The 9057-nt window shown below is 47.1% G+C and overlaps 1 long non-coding RNA gene and 1 pseudogene across 1 annotated transcript; one reads left to right on the forward strand and one right to left on the reverse strand.

Moving 5' to 3' along the window:
• The first annotated feature begins 486 nt into the window (after positions 1 to 486).
• On the forward strand, positions 487 to 8622 carry LOC120687593 (annotated as a pseudogene).
• LOC120687594 lies at positions 5595 to 6412 on the reverse strand. Its single transcript, XR_005680787.1, has 2 exons — positions 6125 to 6412; positions 5595 to 6054 (listed from the first exon to the last, which is right to left on the reverse strand). It is a non-coding gene; the product is annotated as an uncharacterized LOC120687594 (long non-coding RNA).
• Positions 8623 to 9057: the final 435 nt, after the last annotated feature.

A 9057-nucleotide genomic window follows, 5' to 3' on the forward strand; every position in this document is an offset into this window, starting at 1 on the left:
AGAGCTGGTCCATCAATGGAGACAGTGGAAGGTTGATAGAGGAAAAGGATGGAAGAAAAGAAAAAAATTGGAGATCTATAGCAATTATGTATTCCAACTAAAGATACCGTTGTAGAACATAAATATATAACAAAGCATATCCCTAGCAGCAAAGCATATCTCTAATATTATATATTCCAACTAAGGATATCCTTTTAGAACATAAATATATAACAAAATATATCTCTAGCAATTATGTATTCCAGCAAAAATAGATTGTCACTTCAACTCCTAGTATATCTAAAGTGTGCAATAATTTTATTGAATAAATTCTAACCAAAGATACCATGTACAACATAAATAAATAGCAAAGCATATCTCTAGCAATTATCTATTTTAGCTAAGGATATCTTTATGCAACCTATATATATAAGTTGCTCTGACTCCATTTTCTTTAGGTGCTATATTTTACTTCAATAATAGAAACACAACCATCGTCCTTGCGAAATGCTACGGGATTTGTTCCTTGCGATACTGGTATATGTGTCTTTTCTCAATGCTGAAGCTACAATGTCAAGCTATGGTGTCCATCCCAATACAGGAGTTTCTTTGAATAGGAGCTCTTTGTTCACCAATATTGATCCAATGATAAATGGGGCTTCAAGCGACAGATCGGAACATGTATATGCGAGTAATGCACGAATCATGACTTATTTATATATAACTCTTTTATTTTACTTTTTCTGCGTAACTAGCTTAGTTGTCTTAAGTTCAAATTAGTTTGGATTTTTTTCTTGGAAAACTATGGGAGGGTCCCAACACATGAAATTTTATAAAATATGAGGAGCTTAAATTATGAACTGTGTACAGATACGACCAAGGTAGAATATATACACACACACAAATACAAGGGTTAAGGAGAATTATATATTGTTTTTAAATTCCTTATATATATACCTTGCAATTTAAATTTTGATATATGTAGCTTTTACTATTTATTTGATAATTATGAAATTTTTTGGATTAGTAACTATTGCCATTGTTTGTATATGTGGAGGAACAACTTTGTATGTAGAGCGGCTCAAACCCTCTTTGCTCCCCTATCAATATTGCCTGGCGGTGCCATCACCCTTCACCATTGAAGCGTCCCCTCATGAGAGAAGACTTAAAAGTGATACATTATCAGTCCCAGGAGGCTGATAACACTTTTATTACATCAGATGGTACATCACCGTACACCTCTATGCGGAAGTGGGCAGTGAAGCGCCACTATCGCGAGGATAACAACTAACACCCACACGACGATACTAACTACGAAGAGGGGGTTGTCAGAGTCTTGCGCCATGCGGAACCTCCTGCGAGTGACCCTAATCCACAGGCAAGGTTGGGTGCAGGACGGATTTGTTGCTTCATTTGTGCCGGTCGTTCGCGGTAAAGTTCATCCAGGCCAGTGAGGTAGATGGACAGGTGGGAGACCGTATCTTCTAAGTCCTCTTCTTCTCTCCCAAGTCCTCTCATCCGGGCAATCCATGTGCGTACTCTTCCTTCAGTAGGCGGGAAAAATCCCAGAGGAGTCCGCTGAAGATGATGCTTGTAGATCACACGCAGACGTCGTAGGGCTTAACGGGCGGCTTTTCAGTAGGTGTCAGGGAAATGAAAGCCAGTGGTGGCGATGAACCAAGGGTCCACGTCAGGGTAGCGGGTGCTCTTTCCCACGAAGATCATCATGTCACACCGAAGAGTGCCCCTGGACTCATACTCCCGGTAGACGTACTCTGGGTGGGTCCATCACTCCGACGCGATCCAGGCTGAGTATCAATAACTTAGGAAGGCCGGGCTCTGCATGGCAGATTCCGCCACTCTATCCATTGTCAGCCATATGGAACAGGGCAAGAATCAGTGGTGAGTGTTTGTGTGGAAAAAGGATTAAGTAGGGAAAAATCCTAATGTGAAAAGGCCTGAAAAGGGTTTCGATCCTAAGGGTCACGTCCTACGGCCAACCTACAACTCTGATACTACATGAAGTGTCCTCTCATGAGAGAAGACTTAAAAGTGATACATTATCAGTCCCAGGAGGCTGATAACACTTTTATTACATCAGATGGTACATCACCGTACACCTCTACGCGGAACTGGGCAGTGAAGCGCCACTATCGCGAGGATAACAACTAACACCCACACGACGATATTAACTACGAAGAGAGGGTCGCCAGAGTCTTGCGCCATGCGGAACCACCTGCGGGTGACCCTAATCCATATGCAAGGTTGGGTGCAGGACGAAACCTCTACTCGACGTCTTCGGGAACGAAGTCTGGATCTTCCTCTGTAAAAATTAAGAATGGGATGAGTACAAACGTACTCAGCAAGTCCAACCACACCCACGGAGGGGTATATACAGAATATAATGCATAGGATAAATCAAGGATAAAGCTAAGATTTAATTTGCGGAAAGCTGATTTTTATGCAAGGGTTCATTTGAAAGAAAGGATTTTCAAAGCAAGTTTTCTTTGTACCGAATAACGCATAATGTTGTCCCACACAGGACCCAAATTTTAAGCTGCTGCCGGACACATTACCAAAACAACTCACGCCAACCCATCCCAAAATAAACACTAGTTATGTGACCACACCGTAGCTCGCCCAGTACCGTGGGCACGGTTATTCGAATAGATTCTTAACTCTGCAGAGGTGTGCAACTTTACCCACAAGCGGGGTACCACAGCACGATCACCTTAGTGTCGGTGCAGATCCCAACAAAGCCATTACCCACCTTAGCTAGACCTGACTAGCCATCACGGGATCCACCAAGGGGTCATTGACCCATCACAGAGGTTTTAACCAGGGCATAAGTCACACAGAGCTAATCCCTTCTTCTTGATGACCCGTTGCTCTCAGCTCTCCTGATGGCTATTAGACTAACTAGGGGGGTTTATGCTAAGCTGTTGCCCATTCAACGGTCGAGTGGTTTGCACAAAAGTGGAGTTAGGTGAGATGAAACACCAACTCGGTCCTTAATTGTGACAAGATGGATATCTCCCTTCCTTGCTCAACCACACAGGCACGAGCACACCATTTGGCAATTCACACAGAAGTGCCATCCATCCTGTCTAAACTTATCTTCCGAAAATTCCATGTTTTCCCTTCCCACACACACTCACGCACTTTCTTTATAAAACAAGTTGTACCGTGTATAAGGTCCTAAACGTTCTAGTAGCGATTAACGTCCAAACAAATCACATTCAAGACATTAATCTAGGTGGTCAAGGAATGGTTATAACAAATCAAGGGGTGGCTATCCAACCATGTTTTTAGCAGGCAAAACATATGCAATTTTATAAAACAAGCCAATAGGTTGTGTTTATAAAAACGAGGACAAAATATGCATCAAAGGGGCGGGATTGAACTTGCCGTCTTCAAAGCCTTCCGGGAGGTCCTGATCGAAGTACTGTCCTTCGGGCTCGGGGTCGCAGAACTGGTCCTCATTCGCTTGCTCGCAGTACTGCTCGTCGACGGGTTCTCCCTCGTTCACACCGTGATCTACGACGCATACAAACAAACACACAATCAAGAAAAAGAAATAAAAGCTTTATCGTTGAGCTCGAATCGGAAACAATTAAGATATGGAGATAGGAGTAATATTTTTGGGCGGTTTTCTAATGGCATGGCCAAAATTATGTCATGAAAGGCGTGGTAAAGTTTCAGGTCAATCGGAGATTGTTTGGCGCATGAAATGATAGGTTACAGAGAGGTTTAGGGGTTAAAGAAGAAGTCAGGGACCAATTTGTAATTATTTATGAGATGGCAAGGGCTTGGTTATATTTTAGAAAATATTTGGGCATACTAGAAAGGCGTAGGGATCTAATTAATATTAAGTTTACATGGTGGAGGGTCAGTTTCCTAAATAGCTAAAAGTAGAAGGGCCTTTAAACAAAAGTGACACAAAGGGGAGGGTTCTTTTAGGAAATAGAGGGAAGGCCAGGGGGTTTTGTGGCAAAAAGCCACCCTCTTCCTCCTCCCTCCACGGGAAACAGAGGAGGGGAGGGGGAGCCTCTGCGCCGGCCGATTCCGGCGGCTCGGGGCTCGGTGGCGGCCCGGAATAGGGGGGAAAGGGAGAGGAGGAGGAGGTGGTTTGATTCCCCCCACCTAACTCGAGCTGGGGTGGAGCGAGGCGGCGGGACCACGAGGGCTGGCGGCGGCAGGCGGAGATGCTTGCGGCGGCGGCGTTGCAAGGCCGGGGAAGGGGCTAGGGGTGGCGGTGGAGCTCGTGGGGTAGGTGAGCTGCGCGGGGGTGCTACTAATAGGCCAGGAGAGGCGGTGGTGGCGGCCGGCGAGCGGCGCGGGCGCCTTTAATGGTGTTTGGCCGCTTGCGAGCGTCGCGGAGCGGCGCGCGGCCAGCGAGGACGACAAGACGGCTCGGGCAGGCGATGGGGCGGTGCTATGCAAGGCGAGTGGCGCAGCGGGCTCTGCGGAGCACGTGGGGACGGCCGGCGGCGAACACGGGGCACACACATGGCCCTGCTCACTGGCCGATGCGGGAGCTCGGGCGTCGGCGGGCATGTGGAGGAGGGGCCGGCGTGGCTAAGCGACGCCGAGCACTGCTCGCGAGCAGCGGGGCTCGCGCGGCGAGGCGGAAGCGCTATGCCGGGTGGCGCGGCGAGCTCAGAGCGCATGCGAGCAACGCGTGGGGCTCGTGGAGGGGAAGGCGGCGGGCGGGCAGAGCAGGCGCGCGTGTGCGCATGGGCGGGCGGCGTGGCTCGGACGCGCGCGCGGGCGAGCCGGTGTCGAGGCGTGCGCGACTCGGTGCGCCGCGGTGCGACGAGCGCGTGCGTGCGCGCGCGCGTGCGCACACGGGGGCGCGCGTGGGAGCAGGAGCGTGCCGCGCGCGGGGAGTGGGCGGCGGCGAGCTGCTACGGCTGCGCGCGGGAGGGCGAGGTCGGGGAGCCGGGCCGGTCGTGCGCGCGTGCGTGGCCGGGGCGGCGCGGCGAGCGCGCCGCTCCGCAGCGTGCGGCGCGATGCAGAGAGGAGAGAGGAAGGAGAGGGAAGGAGGGAGGGAAAAGAAAAATGGAAAGAGAAAAAGAAAAATGGAGAAGAAAGAAAAGGGAAGAGGGAGGGAGAGAAAAAGAGAGATCGTCCGGCGGATCTCGCGGCGGCGACCGCGGCCGGTCGCGCACGCGCGCCAGTCGGGCGTGACGCAGCGGTCGGCGGTACACGACGCGCGGAAAAAGAAAGAGATGAGACAGCGATTGATTTCGGGTGTCGGGGTAGAGATCTGATGGGACGGTTTCGGGGAAAAAGGGAATCAGGGGTTTAGGAAGGTTTGAACTCAACGATAAATTTTTTGAAAAGAAATATTTTAGCGCGTGATTTAATTCGGTAAATTTTTGGGATGTCACAACCATGAACTCCACTAGCACCGGTTTCCTTCACCATGACCTTCACCATCACCCTTCACCCTTCAACATATGTACCGGGCGGGGAACACTCAGTACTGGTTTCCCGCCCGGTACAGTGCAGCTGGTACTAACCTGCCAGTATTATAGTACCGTTCGCTACAACCGGTACTAAATTAGTTCATTAGTACCGGCTGGTAACATCAGCCGGGACTAAAAAAATCGTCCAAAAAAAATTAGGTTGCTTCTCCTGTTCCTCACCTCTTTCTCTTTACTCTCATTTTTCTTTCCACACCTGCTGCTTCGTCTTCCTCCTCTGTTCTTTCAGATAAGAGAAGAAAGATAAGCAAGAAGCGGTGGGAACAAAACTGAGAGAAGAAAGAAATAGGCGAGGAGCCATAAAAGTTTCACTTAGATTACAAGTTTACAACATTCAAACCAAAATTACAAAGACCCAAAATTATAGGAGAGATTCAACAGAAATACAACATGAGAGATTCAACAGAGATAGATCCAACATTCAACTATCTGAAAACAGAAAAACATTGAAGAGCACGCCAGAGCCTCCACCACTGGCTGGGGGCGCCGCGCTCGCACGAAGCATTCAATCAAAGGATTGATGTGTTTCTCATCTCGTCGCCATCTGGAATCTGTTACCCCATGCTCCATGCCTGCTGACACCACCCTGTTCAGCTCCACATGTCAAGTATCTCACCCAATAAAAGAAGGAACACGAGTTCAGTTCAGTTTCAGACCCTGACTTCAGAGCTTCGACGACCTGCCCATGCCTGGCTCGGCTGCCCCTCGTTGCAGTAGCTGCAGGCTTTTCAGTTGCAGAGCTCGCCCTGCCTTCCCGTGCCTCCGACGCCGCGGCCGCCTGGGGGGCGCTGCACCAGCGCCTGCGCCGCCCGCTCGCCGAGAAGAGAAGGGAGGAAGGGAGATAAGAGATGGGAGAAGGAAAGGGATAAGGTAGAAGATGGTGGAGGATGAAGAGAAGATAAAGCCCAGCAGATTTTTTTGGTGGTCACCTCAGTGCCGGCTACAGCCTCTGCCCGGTATTAATAGGCTACTTTTTATACTAGGTGGAGCCTCTACCTGGTACTAAATATTATCGGAGCGATTTAGTACCGGCTGGTAACTTCAGCCGGTACTAAGTTGCCACCTAGCTGTTTGTGTACGGGCGTTGGTGGCACACTTTAGTGCCGGCTGCTGGCTCCAGCCGGTACTAAAAGGTCCAGGGGGCACTATAGCTTTGGCATGGTACTTAATAGGCACCTTAGTACCAGATCAAAGTGCGTTCGGTACTAACTACCACAGACGAATGAGCCGTTTTCTAGCAGTGTAGCAAATTAACATAATATACAAATCCCTAGGCCATTGCAAGATAAAAAAAAAATCCCAAATCCTTCAGCCAAATTGTGGATCTATCCATCTAGACATAGGCAGGAACCACCCTCAGCCAAATTGTTTTCTTTTTTTAAAAAAAATTGCCATGTAAAGTTTAGTGGTGGGAGGGGTGAAAAACACATGGTTTCATAGTTCACAGTGAAATTTAAAAATCAAAGTAGAGCTACGGTGTGATTCTGAATTTTCCCTTTCATTATTTGCACACATGCAGTTTGCAACATATACAGCAAATACACCGCCTAGAAATGGATATTCCGGTGGCATGGCAACTATGGATGTTTATAGTTTCCCAAATAGAAAGAGTGGGGACAGGATTGCTGCTGTCATGTGGATATCAAATGACGACATTAATGTTATAGAAGCTGGATGGTTGGTAAGTCAACATGACAAATGCTACTTTACACTCACATGTAAGTTCATAAATATTGTCTTCTGTGTAGGTTGGTCCGTCCCGCTATGGAGATAGCAAATCACACTTTTTTGTTGGTTGGACGGTATGAAATCAATCATTGTCTTGTTTACTCTGATATCCTTAACCTGCATGCTCTAGAATGAATTTTTTATCTGGATTGCAGGCTGATGGGTTTGGCGGTAAACTTGGATGCTTTGACTTGGCTTGTGATGGCTTCGTGCCTGTAAATGATGCTCCAATTACACCAGGGGACACTCTTGATTTAGTGAATGGCCAAGCTAAAATATCATTCAAGATATTTAAGGTACATTCATATTAGGCATGATAAAGTTGGGACAAAAATATACTACTAGGTCTTTTTCTTTAACACGTTGACAGGGCTGTAACCAAGCTGTTATGGTTGGCTACCAGAATGTTTTTCTTTCTATTTTGCTAATAAGTATTTTTCCCCTTTGTTCAATTGACACATTGTCCCTCAATTTTTCTGTTTATGCAGTCGTTTACAATGAATAACGTGTCATTCCCTAAACCCCAAAGGAAACCAAGCTACGTTATAGCTTCCGTACCCTCTAAGAGTTATGATCCCTGCTAGTGCAACATCACTAGTCAATAAGTGCCACTGCACAGGCACGCAGTGAAAGGGTGAGTGGGTGACAATGGCTTCCACCAATTATCAGTGCATACCTTCTTTTCTACTTTTACCTCATCGACATGTAAGAAGTTCCTTGACCATCTCATTGCTTGACCTCTCTGTTAATTCGGTGAAACTTGTCGTTATATTTTTTTAGTAGCCTTGTTATACGAGCTTGACATGGAAAGGTTTTTGGGCATGTAGGGGCCTCTAGCTTGCCCAAAGTGGCATTTCAAATTTCAAATGGACCATAGTCCAATCATAGTGAATCTTGTTTTATTTAATGTGTTTTATTTATGTTAATGAAGCTATGCATCTCTTGTTAGTGCAGTTGACTATGATATAACATATAAAAAGATGCACTTTTATTCTTTTTGTTTTATCTATATACTTAGAAAAATTATGCATACATGTGACCTTCTCTTATTGCATATACTTGCAGAATAGAGATGACGGAGACTGGTGGCTGCACTTTGGGCAAGACATAAACAATCTCCATCCTGTTGGATTCTGGCCAAAAAGTTTATTTAACAAAATGGAGGACCATGCCAACATAATAACTTGGGGGTGGCCATACCAAATGCTACGGTGTGAATCCTAGTCCACCTATGGGTAATGGGCAATGGCCTGGAAAGAATTCAGCAAGTATTCAAGATATTCAATTTGTTGATACTGATGGGCGAGGGTATGCAGTGACAGCCTGGGCTCTTAAAGTCGATCCAGGCAACAAGAAATGTTATCAGTCTAGTCCATTTATAAATAGTATGTTTTACTACGGGGGTCCTGGTGGTTGCACAAATTAGCAGCCCTTGAAGGATAAATTTCGAATTCAGAATGACTTGTTTTTGGGGACGGAGTGAGTATATGAATAAAATTTGTTTCTTCTCATCTTGAGTGCTCGTCTTGTGGCAAAGACTACTCGGCATGGCTCTCGTCCGTTGAAGAATCAAGTCTGATTCTGAATGAGCAGCGCGCGGCGCCATGCCTTGCTCGCCCCTCGCAGTCCACAGCAGCCGTCTGCACCATCAGCGGACGAAATTTTCAACTGCAAATGATTGTACGTTGCACTGGATCAGAGCAGACTACCGAGCAGCGGCGTGCTTCTGATGACTGATGACTGATGAGAATGCCATCATGCCAACGCCATCTTCTCTTACCTTGAGCCATGAGCCATCGAGCATGACCAACGGAGCTCGATCGAGGTCTGGGCGCTAGAGCTAACCATTTGGTACTAACAA

Source organism: Panicum virgatum, chromosome 9N (assembly GCF_016808335.1).
Source record: "Panicum virgatum strain AP13 chromosome 9N, P.virgatum_v5, whole genome shotgun sequence".
NCBI lineage: Eukaryota > Viridiplantae > Streptophyta > Magnoliopsida > Poales > Poaceae > Panicum > Panicum virgatum.